Consider the following 13,010-nt stretch of genomic DNA (forward strand, 5'->3'; position numbering starts at 1 on the left):
TTGATTCACCGAGTTGTATGAACAACTCGTTGAGTTCATCTTCAAACATAAGAAGATTGCCTTGGACTCGCCGAGTCTGTTCTAGCACTCGTCGAGTCCCATGGACTCCAAGTCCAAAACTAAGTCCAATGCGTTGGGTCACTCTTTCTGTCCTGCTACAACCCTTCTAGTACCCAACTGAGTCCTTTGACCCTCAACAGATATGGGACTCAAAGCCTTGGACTCGTCCACACCCTAAATCCTCGATTTCTTATGTACAACACTTGACCAAATGATAGATCTAAGCCTCTAAGCTCAATCTAGCACGTAAAGTTATGAACTTTACGTGCATTCATGGGACTTTTGAGCCAAAAGGCTCTAAAATGGCTCTTTTGTTGCATGGGGCCTTCCTAGGGTGCAAAAGCAACCCAAATCTACCTTGTGACTCTCCCCAAGTGCTAAATCCGAAGTCTTGACCCCTAACCATGTTTGCAATCATGGTTGGCTACCTCATATGGCTTAAAAAGCCCTAAATCCTTCCCAAAAAGGGATCTAACAAACAAGCAAGCAAGGTACATACTTTATACCTTTCAAAGACTGCAAATGACGAACCAAACTCGAATCCTTCAGTATCCTCTTGATCCTTCTATGCTCTTCCTTCTTCCTTGAGGTCAAAAATCACTCAAAAGCCTTAGATTTTGCACCAAAACACTTAGGGTTTGCTATGGAGGGCTTATGGGAGCATAAAGGGGCGATGGAGGCTGTATAAGGTTGTTTAAATAGGGTGCAAACCCTCATATTAGGGTTTTGTCCAGTCAGAGCCTACTCGTCGAGTCCGGGACCCGACTCGACGAGTCCATCACTTAAATCCCGCATCTCATCTCGCTTCTACTCGGCGAGTTGGGCCTTCAACTCGCCGAGTCCCAGGCCAAAAATGCAAAATTACTTAAATAAAATACATACCAGGAATCAGGTGCTACAAATCTCCCCCACTTATTTTAGACTTCGTCCTCGAAGTCTGCCGCTTATTCCTGGAAAAGCTCTGGGTAATGCTCCATCATCTCATTTACCAGCTCGCAAGTCCATTCTGAGCCCTTCCGGTGCTGCCATTGCACCTTTACCAGCTAGACCCTCTTGTTCCTCAGATCCTTTGACTTCCGGTCGAGAATCACTACAATCGTTTGATGTAATTCAGACTGTCATCGACCTGAATATCCTCTAATGGTACCACTGCCGAATCGTCCACCAAACATTTCCGTAATTGGGAGACGTGAAAAAGTGCTATGAATCTGACTGAGTTCGGCTGGCAGATCCAACCTATATGCCACCTTGCCCACACGGGCTAAAACCCTGAACGGTCCAATGTACCTAGGGCCCAACTTGCCCTGTTTCCTGAATCGGATGACGCCCTTCCATGGCGACACCTTCAGGAGAACCATATCCCCGACCTGAAACTCCAGGTCCGATCGGTGCTTGTCGGCATAACTTTTCTGCCGACTTTGAGCAGTCTGAAGTCTGCTCCGAACTTGCTGAATCCTCTCTGTCGTCTTGAGCACCACTTCGATGCTCCCCATGACCCTCTGGCCAACCTCACCCCAACATATTGGGGTTATGCACTTCCTCCCGTATAACATCTCGAAGGGAGGACGGTCAATACTCGCATGATAGCTATTATTATACGAGAACTCCACCAACGGAAGGTAGGTATCCCAGCTACCTCCGAAGTCTAAAACACATGCTTGCAACATATCCTCTAATGCCTGGATGGTCCGCTCACTCTGACCATCCGTCTGCGGGTGAAAGGCGGTGCTAAAATGCAGACGAGTACCCAGCTCATCATGAAACTTCCTCCAAAACCTGGAAGTGAACCGCACATCCGTGTCTGAAATCACCGATACTGGCACCCCGTGTCGCGCCACTACCTCCCTGATATAGATGTCGGCCAACTTTTCGGACGAAATTCTCTCCTGGATCAGAATAAAATGGCCGCTCTTGGTCAATCGATCGACGATGACCCAAATCGAACCCACCCTTCGCACGGTCCTGAGAAGCTTTGTGATAAAATCCATCGTAATGTCGTCCCATTTCCACAACGGAATATCCAACGGCTGCATCCTGCCATGTGGCCTCTGGTGCTCGCCTTGAACTTCCTACAGGTCAAGCACCGCTCCACGTACCATGCTACATCAATAGTCCATCTTCTTCGCCCTGGGATGAATGGAGAATTGAGACTTATGCGCCTCCTCCATCAGAACCTAGCGCACACCCCCGTGGTACGGCACCCACACCCTATGGTGTAGTGTCAATAATCCTCGGTTGTCATAGTTGAAGGAGGAAACCTGTCCCACAATCTGCTCGCTCTTCCGATGTTCCTCCTTCATGGCCTCCTGTTGGGCCTCCCAAATCCGCTCCAAAAGCGGAGTCACCACTGTCATCCTCTAACAGATATCCCTGATCGGCGCTGCCTTGCGGCTAAGCGTGTCGGCCACCATATTGGCCTTTCCTGGGTGGAAGAGGTCTCACAGTCATAATCCTTTACCACATCAAGCCACCGACACTGCCTCATATTTAGATTTGGCTAATCCATAAGATACCTCAGGCTCTTGTGGTCCGTGTAAATCGTACAATGAACCCCATAGAGGTAATGACGCCAAATCTTGAGGGCGAACACAACAGCCCCCAACTCCAAATCATGCGTCAGGTAGTTCGCCTCGTGAGGCTTCAGTTGCCTCGGAGCGTAAGCAATGACATGCCCTCTCTGCATCAATATTGTGCCCAAACCCGAGATGGACGCATCACAATACACGACGAAATCCTCCATGCCCTCTGGTAGGGCTAAGATTGGCGCCTCGCACAATCTCTGCCTCAATGTCTCGAATGCAGCCTACTGCTCAAGCCCCCAATGAAAGACCACGACCTTCCTCATTAGCCTGGTCAGGGGTATGGCTATCTTGGAAAAATCCTAGATGAATCTTCGATAGTAGCCGAATACTCCTAGGAAACTCCGAATCTCCGATGGAGACCTCGGAACCTCCTATCTCATCATGGCCTCCACTTTGGCCGGATCTACTGAAATTTCGTTCTGGTTGACAAGGTGCCCAAGAAACTGCACCTCGCGCAACCATAACTTACACTTGGAGAACTTAGCATGTAACACCCAGGATTTGAAAGCCAAGAAAGTAAAGGAAACCCTAAATTTAAGAGGGACTCGACAAGTCCAAGGAAGGACTCGGCGAGTCGGAGCGGGATCCGGGTCGAGGAGTTAGTGACCAACTCGGCGAGTCGGCCAAGTGGACTCGGCGAGTCTGGTCTGTGCGAGGAAAACCCTAAATCCGGGGTTTGGAGCCTATTTAAACGTCTCAATCTTCTTCCTAGGGCTCCTTTACAGCCTCTCACACCCAGAACGCCACACCTTAAGCCCCCATTGTGTTCATTCAAGCTTTTAGCCATTTTTGAGTGGTTTTAAGGAAGAAGAAGGAGTGGGAATCTTTGAAGCATCAAGGAGTTGTCTTGGATCCGAAGTTTGGGGAGCATTTCAGAGCATTGGAAGGTATTAAGTCGTTTCTCTCCTCCAGATTTTCCTTGGTTATGAGTTTTGGGGCTTTTAAGCCATGTTTAAGACCAATCTTGAGCTTGAGGTCCAGATCTGAGGTTGCTACCTCAGATCCATGCTTGTTTTGGAATGGAATCCCATAAAGTATCAGCCATTGGGTGGAAGTTGGAGCCTCTTGGTCCTAAACCCTAGCCATGGGTGTATTTTGCCTAGATCTCCTTCTCTACACGTAAAGTTTGCAACTTTACGTGGGAAATAGGCTTGGGGAGGGTAGATCTACAGTTTGGAGCTCATGCATGACTCGGAAGTCCTCTGCATGTAAGTGGATCTTAGTGGACTCGACGAGTCCTTCGAGTGGACTCGGCGAGTAGCTTGAAGATGAGGAGGAACTCGACGAGTGGGATGAACAGCTCGTCGAGTCGGATGAAGATAGGCATGAACTCGGCGAGTTGGATGAAGATTGCCGTGTGCTCGGCGAGTCTGCTCTTAGACTCGGCGAGTCAGGTCGAGTGGTCCCAAACCCTTCAAGTTAAGACTCGGGTCAGCGAGTTGAGCCAGGACTCAGTGAGTTGGACAGGATAGGAATCGGGAATCAGTAGACTCGGCGAGTAGAGTCGCGAGTGGAAGGACTCTGGACTTATGAACTCGGCGAGTCAGTAGGGTGACTCGGCACGTAGGGTTGACCTGGAAGGTTGACTTTGACCAGGACATTGACTTTGACCAGAGTTGACTTGGTTGACCTTTGGAGGTCAGTTAGACTAAGTGTTAGGTTGATATTGGTAGCTCGGGGAGCTAGCGGAGCAGCAGTTCAGAGTCAGTGGTCAGGTAGCGGTCAAAGGGGTTAGCAGCAGCAGTTCAGCAGTATCAGGTGAGTTTCCCTTTGTATGAATGGGTCTACGGCCACAATGCCGGCCCATGTAGTTATGAGTAGAAGACCCGGGGGTTAGCCCTAGGCACAGTATGCTAGTATGATATTTGGACGAGGTCCAATGACAGAGGGCGGGTGCCCAAGGAGCGGTTTATGTGATAGTTTATACTTGTTGTCTGTGTGATACTTGTATGTGCCTGGTAGGGAGGTGAGTGAGGGCGAGGTCCCGTATCTCACCAATAGCAGAGTGTGGATGGTGTTCCACATCTCAGTAGTAGCAGAGCAGGGGCGAGGCCCAAGTTAGGAAAGGAGTGAGGGTGGGCTGGGCCCGTACCTCACTATCAGCAGGAGTATGGACGAGGTTCCATGACTCATCAGTAGCAGGACTCGGGCGGGGCCCAGAGATAGGCGAGGCCTTAGAGCAAGAGTTGTTAGTATATGTTTAGCTTATGTAATGTTATGTGATATGTTTATGTGCTATTATATGTTAGTGGGCGAGGCCCTGTGACAGGCGAGGCCTAAGTGAAACAAATCTGTATCCGAGCAGGGCTCGAAGCCAGGCGGGGCCTGGAGCGGCGGGGCCATTATAGCGGGCGAGGCCCGAAGTAGAGGGCGAGGCCCAGGATAGTGGGCGTGGCCCAATATGTGAAGTATGTGGTTTTGCATGGTATGTGGTAAGGTGGGGAACTCACTAAGCTTTGTGCTTACGGTTTTCAGTTTTGCTTTCAGGTACTTCCGGTAGCGGAGGGAGGAGCTCAGGGTGATCACATGGCACACACCATAGAGTAGTCAGCCTGGGAATGTTTACTCTGATAATAAACATGTGTTTTGAAAACTTATACTCAGATTATGTTTTGGAATGATGTTTTGTTTAAAGTAATGTTTTATTAACAAGAAATTTTTGGTCTTGAATTTTGGGATGTTTCATAGCATATAAGTTCTCCATTCTCAAAGTCTCCAGAACCTCTCGCAGATGCTCCTCGTGCTCCTCCTGCGTCTTGGAATAGACCAAGATGTCATCGATGAAAACTATCACAGACCGATCCAGCATCATCCTGCACACACGGTTCATGAGATCCATGAACGCAGCAGGAGCGTTGGTGAGCCCGAAAGGAATCACCACAAACTCATAGTGACCATAACGGGTCTGAAAGGCAGTCTTCTGCACATCCTCCTCTCTGACCCTCATCTGGTGATACCCTGAACGCAGATCAATCTTGGAGAACCAAGACGCTCCCTATAGCTGGTCAAAGAGGTCATTAATCATCGGGAGTGGTTAACGGTTCTTCATTGTTACCTTATTCAGCTCCCGATAATCTATACACTTCCGATGTGACCCGTCCTTCTTCTTCACAAACAGAATCGGGGCTCCTCAGGTAGAACTACTCGGTCTAATGAATCCCTTGTCTAACAGCTCCTGCAGCTGTGTAGACAACTCCTGCATCTCAGGAGGAGCCAACCGATACGGTGCCTTGGCTATCGGAGCCGCACTAGGGACTAGGTCGATCCTGAATTCCACTTGTCGCTCTGGAGGTATCCCATGCAACTCCTCGGGGAATACATCCGCAAACTCTCGTACCACGGGCACATCGCCCACCGTCGCCCTACCCGCCTCCTGGGTATCCATAACATAGGCGACATAACCTGAGCAACCCTGCTGGAGGTAGCGCCTAGCCCTCGCTGCCGAACATAAAGTTGGTCCTCACTGTGGCCTTTCGCCCTGAACCACCAGCTCTCCCCCACTAGGGGTCCTAATCCACACTGACTGCTGCGCGCAGTCAATCACTGCCCCATTGGGGCTCAGCCAATCCATACCAATAATAATCTTGTTCCCCCGCAAAGGTATGGGAACCAAGTCCACCAGGTAACGTTCCTCGAACAGCCTCAAAACACAATCCTGGTATACCTCTGACGCTCGTACCGACCGGTCGTCCGCAATCTCGACCTCTAGAGAGCCTCCGGAAACTTCTTGCTAAGCGCAAGAGAGACAAACGATCGAGTGGCACCTGAATCAAACAACACCTGAATTGGGATACCGTTCACATGGAACGATCCTAAGCAAGGCACATAATATATCAAAATCACAGCTACATAACATAAAAGCATAAAAATAAGAAATCATACCCGTCACCACATCGGGTGCATCGCGTGCCTCCTCGGCTGTCAGCTGAAATGCTCGGCTCCGAACCACTGGAGCCTCCAACTTGGCCTTCTGTCCATCCACAACCCGTACTGTTGCTGGATTCGGCGCCGCTGCTTCTGTCAATCTAGGGAAATTGGCCTTTTTATGGCCCTTCTGATTGCAACGAAAGTAAATCAGGACTGATATTTGGATCGCATGAGTAGGGGCAGTACAATCTCTGCTAAAATGCCCAACCTTGCCACACTTATAGCAGCCTGAACCCGGCCTAGTGCGACAAGCTCCCTCTTGTGACCGAATGCATTTCTGTGAAAACCGTCAAGTTCAAGTCAAAGTCAAAGTCAAAAAGTCTAAGTCAAGTCAACAATTCAAACTGGTCAATCTTGTATAATACTTGTATGATTAAAAGTTATTCTATGAAAACGTACAATCGTGGGTCAAGAATTTTTGTGTTTATCAATGTGAAACCCTAAGAAGGGAGTTAAACGCATCAAAACATGTCTAGGAACCCTTTTGGGGACTTAAAATAATCATAAACGAAGTATAACGGGGTCCACAGACCTTGCATTGCAAGATTATTCAATGAAAATGGCTAAAAGTGAATCGCTCCCAAATCTCTCCCACACTTTTACACCTTTCTTACCACACAAAAAAGCTTATTTTCTCTCAACTTCCAGCCACTTTGGGAAGTGTTCTTAGGCTATTACTTCAATTTTTGGTAAGTATTTCCTCTAAACTCAAGTGTTATTCCATGTTTTCATAACATCCTTGAATCATCTACACACATTCTAACGCCAAAGAATTGTTCTTAGGATCATCCAAGCTTTTACGTGTCCATCAAGTGTTCTTGACTTGATACTCGTCGTCTTGACCTTCCACTCTTCCAATAATCACTAAAGGTGAGTTCATACCCTACATTTTCTAGTTTTCTTTAGTTTTAAGGGAGAAGATACAAGTTAAAACACTAAAACATATTTGAAACTTAACTTGACAGCTTACAACAGAAAAGTTGTGACCTGTTCACGAACTGTTTTACCCAACTTAAACTTAATATTTTTCAAAACTATTTAATATGCAAATAGTTCAAGTTTATACCTTTAAAATGACTACTTGCACATCTCCATACGATTTTCCTACAATTTTTGGTGATTTTCACAAAACTGCCTATCACTGCAGCAACGAAATCAGACCAGGTTGTGAAAATGAACATTTTCACACTGGTTTGAGACCACCAAAATTTATAAGAAAATTTGTGAACATAGTAGACTCTTTTTCCAAACTCTCCGAGTTTACGGATTTAGTTTACGACTTACGATGATTTTTCTATAAATAATCTAAAACAGTGACAGTTAAGAGTAAATGTTAAAACAAGTTTAAGAGTTATTTACACCTTGTAACATGTTGAGCAAGGTGTGTAGGAGTTTATACTTAGCATTTTCAATGTCATTTTATTGAAATACAAAGTCATGCATAGTAAGGTTCCATTTACAACATAAAACATTTTGATAAAACTATAATAGGTATAGTTTGGACACCTCAAACGGTAATACTATCGAGTTATAAAGCGAGTATTTTATTACAAACTATGTGAACATGTTAATGAATAAATTTGTGAGACATTCATCTTCGGTGTACTCTTTAGTACTACTTAAAAGTCATGTAGTTATAGCCAGAATCTCTTGTAGGGAGAGTGTGATAGTTGTATATAAATCTATACTGGGTTTGACAACCCATACCTGAGCTGCTTGCAACAGCTAGACCGGCAGGTCTGGGGTGACAAGTGTCATAACTTTCCGACGCGTGAAGAACGTCGAGTACGAGGTCCTCGAGTCATAGTATGGTTATAACAACTCACATGAGAAAATTAACAAACACACCGTTCACGGGAATTTAATGATTTCACGAAAATGGGTTTTTATTTAATTATAAAACCACATATAAGTATGATGATTTACTTACATATACTAAGTCTTGGGTCAGTTAAGACTGCACTAAACCTTTTAGAAAATATTGGATTTTCTGGAAACAAACTTATAACAAACTTTAAGGAACAACATGCATTTTTCATTCATAAATTGCTTATGAACTCACCAGCTTTAATGTTGATACTCTTTCAAAAACAACTTGTATTATCAAGTAATCAGTAATACAGGTAACCACAAGACTTTTGAAGGCAAGACGCTAAGGCGTATATTTCTTTTGAACTATTTTGACATCATATGTAATTTATTTGGAAACATGTATTTTGTAACGATGTAACCTTTTAAATTATATTTATGATGGTTGTGTTTATTTTCTTCACTATGGTTATGATACTGAACATGACGTCCTCCGCCCCCGAACGTTTCCGCCGTTCCGGTTTGGGGGTGTGACAGATTGGTATCAGAGCATTGTTTATAGTGAACTAAGTATATCGAACCACATAAGATATACAAACTATAAATACAACAGGACAAAATTCTCTAACGTAGCCTTTCAAAAATACTTGTAAAAGTAAAAATTCGTATTTTTATAAAAGTATTCGTACCATCGCACTCACTAGTTCAGTATCACAATAGCAATAACATAAAAGTATTGAGACAAGTTGGATACCATGATTCAGCTTCGGATTATGTAGTCAAATCTTGGATGAATATAACTTGATCAACTATATTTAGCCAAGGTATGACCCACGTATGCTGAAGGAGGATCATGATGAGCAACAAGTCTTGAACTTACCAAAAATCTTGAGAATCAAACGTAAAAATACTATAGGAGTGAACCTCCTGCTCCATGCCGCATGACCACCATTCTGAAAATAAACATATGAATGTCAGGGTCACATATGCCTTTCGGAGGTCTTGCACACTTTCTAAGTTTCCAGGTTCCATCTAGGTCCTCCTTGATTCGAGTACGGGTTCTCTGCTTTCAGTAGTACGGGCCCATACTACCTTCCACATCTACCTGTACTTTCCTCAAGGATTGCTTCGACTTCACCAAGTCCCTTTTATCGATACCCTCTCCACTGACCTCATCCTAGGCTTCCCTAGGGCACTCACTGACCTACCCTCCGCCATCAGCTACACTAGGAGTCCCCACCACTTCCCCCTCACTAACTTGCAGATACTGTTACATATCCGTTCCTTAGCTAGTTAAAGATGGCCAGAACCCCCATCGCATAAAGCAAGCAACATTCGTGCATTTGGTAACCCACTACTAGAAAAAAGGCCTTTTACGACGCTCATTGCGCGTCGTAAAACGCTCAGACGACGCGCAAATGCGTGTCAAGGAAGGTCCTGTCATAAAGAGAGACGACGCGCATTTACGACGCGCATTTATGACGCGCATTTACGACGCGCGGTTATGACACGCAATGCGTATCAAGGAAGGCCCTGTCATAAAGGAAGACGACACGCATTTGCGTGTCGTAACCTTACGACGTGCGTGTCTATGACGCGTAATGCGTATCAAGGAAGCCCTTGTCAAGAAAGGCCATGTCATAAATAAAGATGACACACATTTTTGCGTATCATAATTTTAAATGTTTAAAAAAAATATTATTTATAGATTTACTAATTTTTCATATTAAATAATACATTAGAAATCTCATAATAATAAATAAAATACCATAAATAACAAATATAATTCATTTCACTAATATGTCAAATACAAATAATTATTCCAATAGTGAGTAAATGTTATAAAAAATGAACTCATTTATATACAATTGCATTATCTAGCTTACTATGTGCCAACAAACTTCTATCTTTTTCCTTCTCTGCATAAACTTCATTAGCAGCATCCTAAAGAACTTCTATCTTTTTCATCAGCCACATCCTCAAAAACTTCTATCTTTTTCCTTCTCTGTATAAACTTCTATCTCACACTCAATGTAGTTTTAAACATCAGGTTTAAAAAATCAACTTTAAGGTTGCCTTGTTAAAGAGAATGACTAGAATAGATTTCCCTTTTTCACAAGGCATGTGCTTGCTTGCACATATATATGGAATCATTCTAACAAAAAAAAAATTGTTCATGTCAACTACTCCAAGGACTATTACGTAATTTAACATGAAGAATTTTGTCCAGATGAAAGGATTGACTTTAAACTTTATAAAAATCATTTAACAGAACTTACCTGACCATGAAGCGTGTTGATCCAGGATCTCCTTGTCTTCCTGCTCTGCCACGAAGCTTTGTAAAGCAAGAAATAAATTAAAAAAGTGAGTCTGAAAGTATATGCTAAATTTATGTAAAACCTTAAAACACAATACTGATGCAAAGTTACCTGATTATCAATTCTTCGGGACTCATGCAAAGATGTCCCAATGACATGGAGACCACCAAGTCGTTTGACTTCCAATCCTTCATGAAAGCAGTGAATCTCACAGTCCTTTAGAACCGATAAATAGGCAATTGCAATGCAAGGACCCAGGGTCGGTCCAAAGAAATATGTTGCCCGGGGCAATAAGACATAATGATGCCCTAATTTTATACTATAGAACAACAACAAAAAAAAAACAAAACACTATATTTGTTGTTTTTCTAACAACAAATTCAATAAAAACATAGGATTATGTTTTCAATAAAAACATAGGACTAGAGGGGCAAAAATGTTCAAAGCTAAAACCAAAAACCCATATAAGGGACAAAAAAATGTAATTTACAGATATTGTTAGATACAATTAAATCTAGCACCTATCATCCAGTGTCATAATCCTTTCATGTAATCACCATAGATAATTAGTTTGCGAATGTTAGTCTTCAAGCGCATATTTGAGACAAGTGACAATATCAACATCCCTTTTATATCAGCACATGCTTCAATTTACAAAAGCTTTGCATTTGCTCCCTTCATGCAACACAAAATGATAATGGCATCACAACAGTATCAGTAAAGAAAGCACCAACACGTTATCACATCAGTAGCAAGAAAAGCTCCAAAATGCTCAGCAGGTGAAGGCTCCACTCAATTGTATGAGCACAAAATACTAATTCGTAAAACAATGATATGTTTACTTGATGAGGGGAAACACCCATGCATTCAGCCATCAGAAAGCCAAGAGAATACCATTATAGCCCCAATGATCGGAAAATGTAGAAAGTGGTATTAAAAATATCAAAAAACAAAGCCAAATAATTCATAACTCTTTTAAAGAAAAATTGCCTACAAATCCTAAACACTTTTAAGAATCTCTACTACAAATAAGTAAACAATATAACTAATAAAAGCAAAATACTGTTTGTGTAAGCATAAAGCATAAAAAACATTTTGTTTATGTGAAAAGCATCACAATCGTAATTTCAAGCATCAGGATAATTATATATTTTCAAAAACTAATATCATAATTCATAAAATTTACCCTAGTTCACTGTTTTTCAATCATAATTCAGAAAAAAAAAACACTAATAATTTTAGAAAGTAAGAAAATTAATATAAAAAATCATAATATTTACCTCAGTACTTTGATAGGTAACAGGGAGAATGCAATGACATGTAGACTACTGATCCACCTTTAAACAATGCTTTAGGTACCTAGCTATCATCCAGAAAACAACAAAACAGACAAAAATTTACACTAATCCCATCACAAACAAAACCAGCTGCTATTATCACAAATAACAAATATAATATACTCCAGACAGTATTAAAATGTAGCAGCATCCAAACATATTATAAGATGAAAAAGTTAATAAGACGAAGAAGTAAGAAGTAGACACCCACTCATAGAGTGATTTTGCACTATTATGACAAAACATCTCCTCACATTGATTTCTGAAATAAAGAGAGAATATTATCTGTAGTGTAATATTCCAAATGGACTTGTAAAGTTCTTATATCTTGACCATCTACCATTATTAAACCTGTCATTTTTATACCAAATTAAATTCAAACCCAAATTTTAGCTTGACCATCCATCATTATTCCGTCCCCTGAGAACTGGGGACAAAAATAGCCTCAGGGGTATTTTGGGAAAGTTCCAATTTAATTAAGTTTTTGTAATAAAATATCATTGTAGTTCGTGAATTGCCATAATATCACCTCCATTGTTGGCGTAATTCAGGAAAAAGCCCACAGGGGCATTTTAGGAAAAATGCTTTTATTATTTTTGTTTCCCGGTTTTAGACTATGAGTCAAACTCTTTTTCTTTTAGTATAAATATGCTATGTTATAGGTATTTAGAAAGAATTTTTTCAGCAATAAAAGTTTTCTTTTCCACCAAGCAAAATAAAAAATCCCATCTTTTTCTTCCCCTGTTATCACCTGTTGCCAGCCATGTAGTTTTTTTTTTCCTTTTTTTCTTCCTGTTCTGTTTTGTTTTCTGTTCTTAGGCAACAAGGTTGCAGCAAGGTATCAGGTAGATACCTTACATCCATAACGTTCAGGTTCTTTGAGAATATCTTCTTTCAGTCGAGCTTCCATTCTCTCCACTCTTTCACAGTAAATTCCCTACATTAAACCACTTGACACTTGAGTATATTTAAATAAT

This window comes from Lactuca sativa, chromosome 4, assembly GCF_002870075.4.
Source record: "Lactuca sativa cultivar Salinas chromosome 4, Lsat_Salinas_v11, whole genome shotgun sequence".
NCBI lineage: Eukaryota > Viridiplantae > Streptophyta > Magnoliopsida > Asterales > Asteraceae > Lactuca > Lactuca sativa.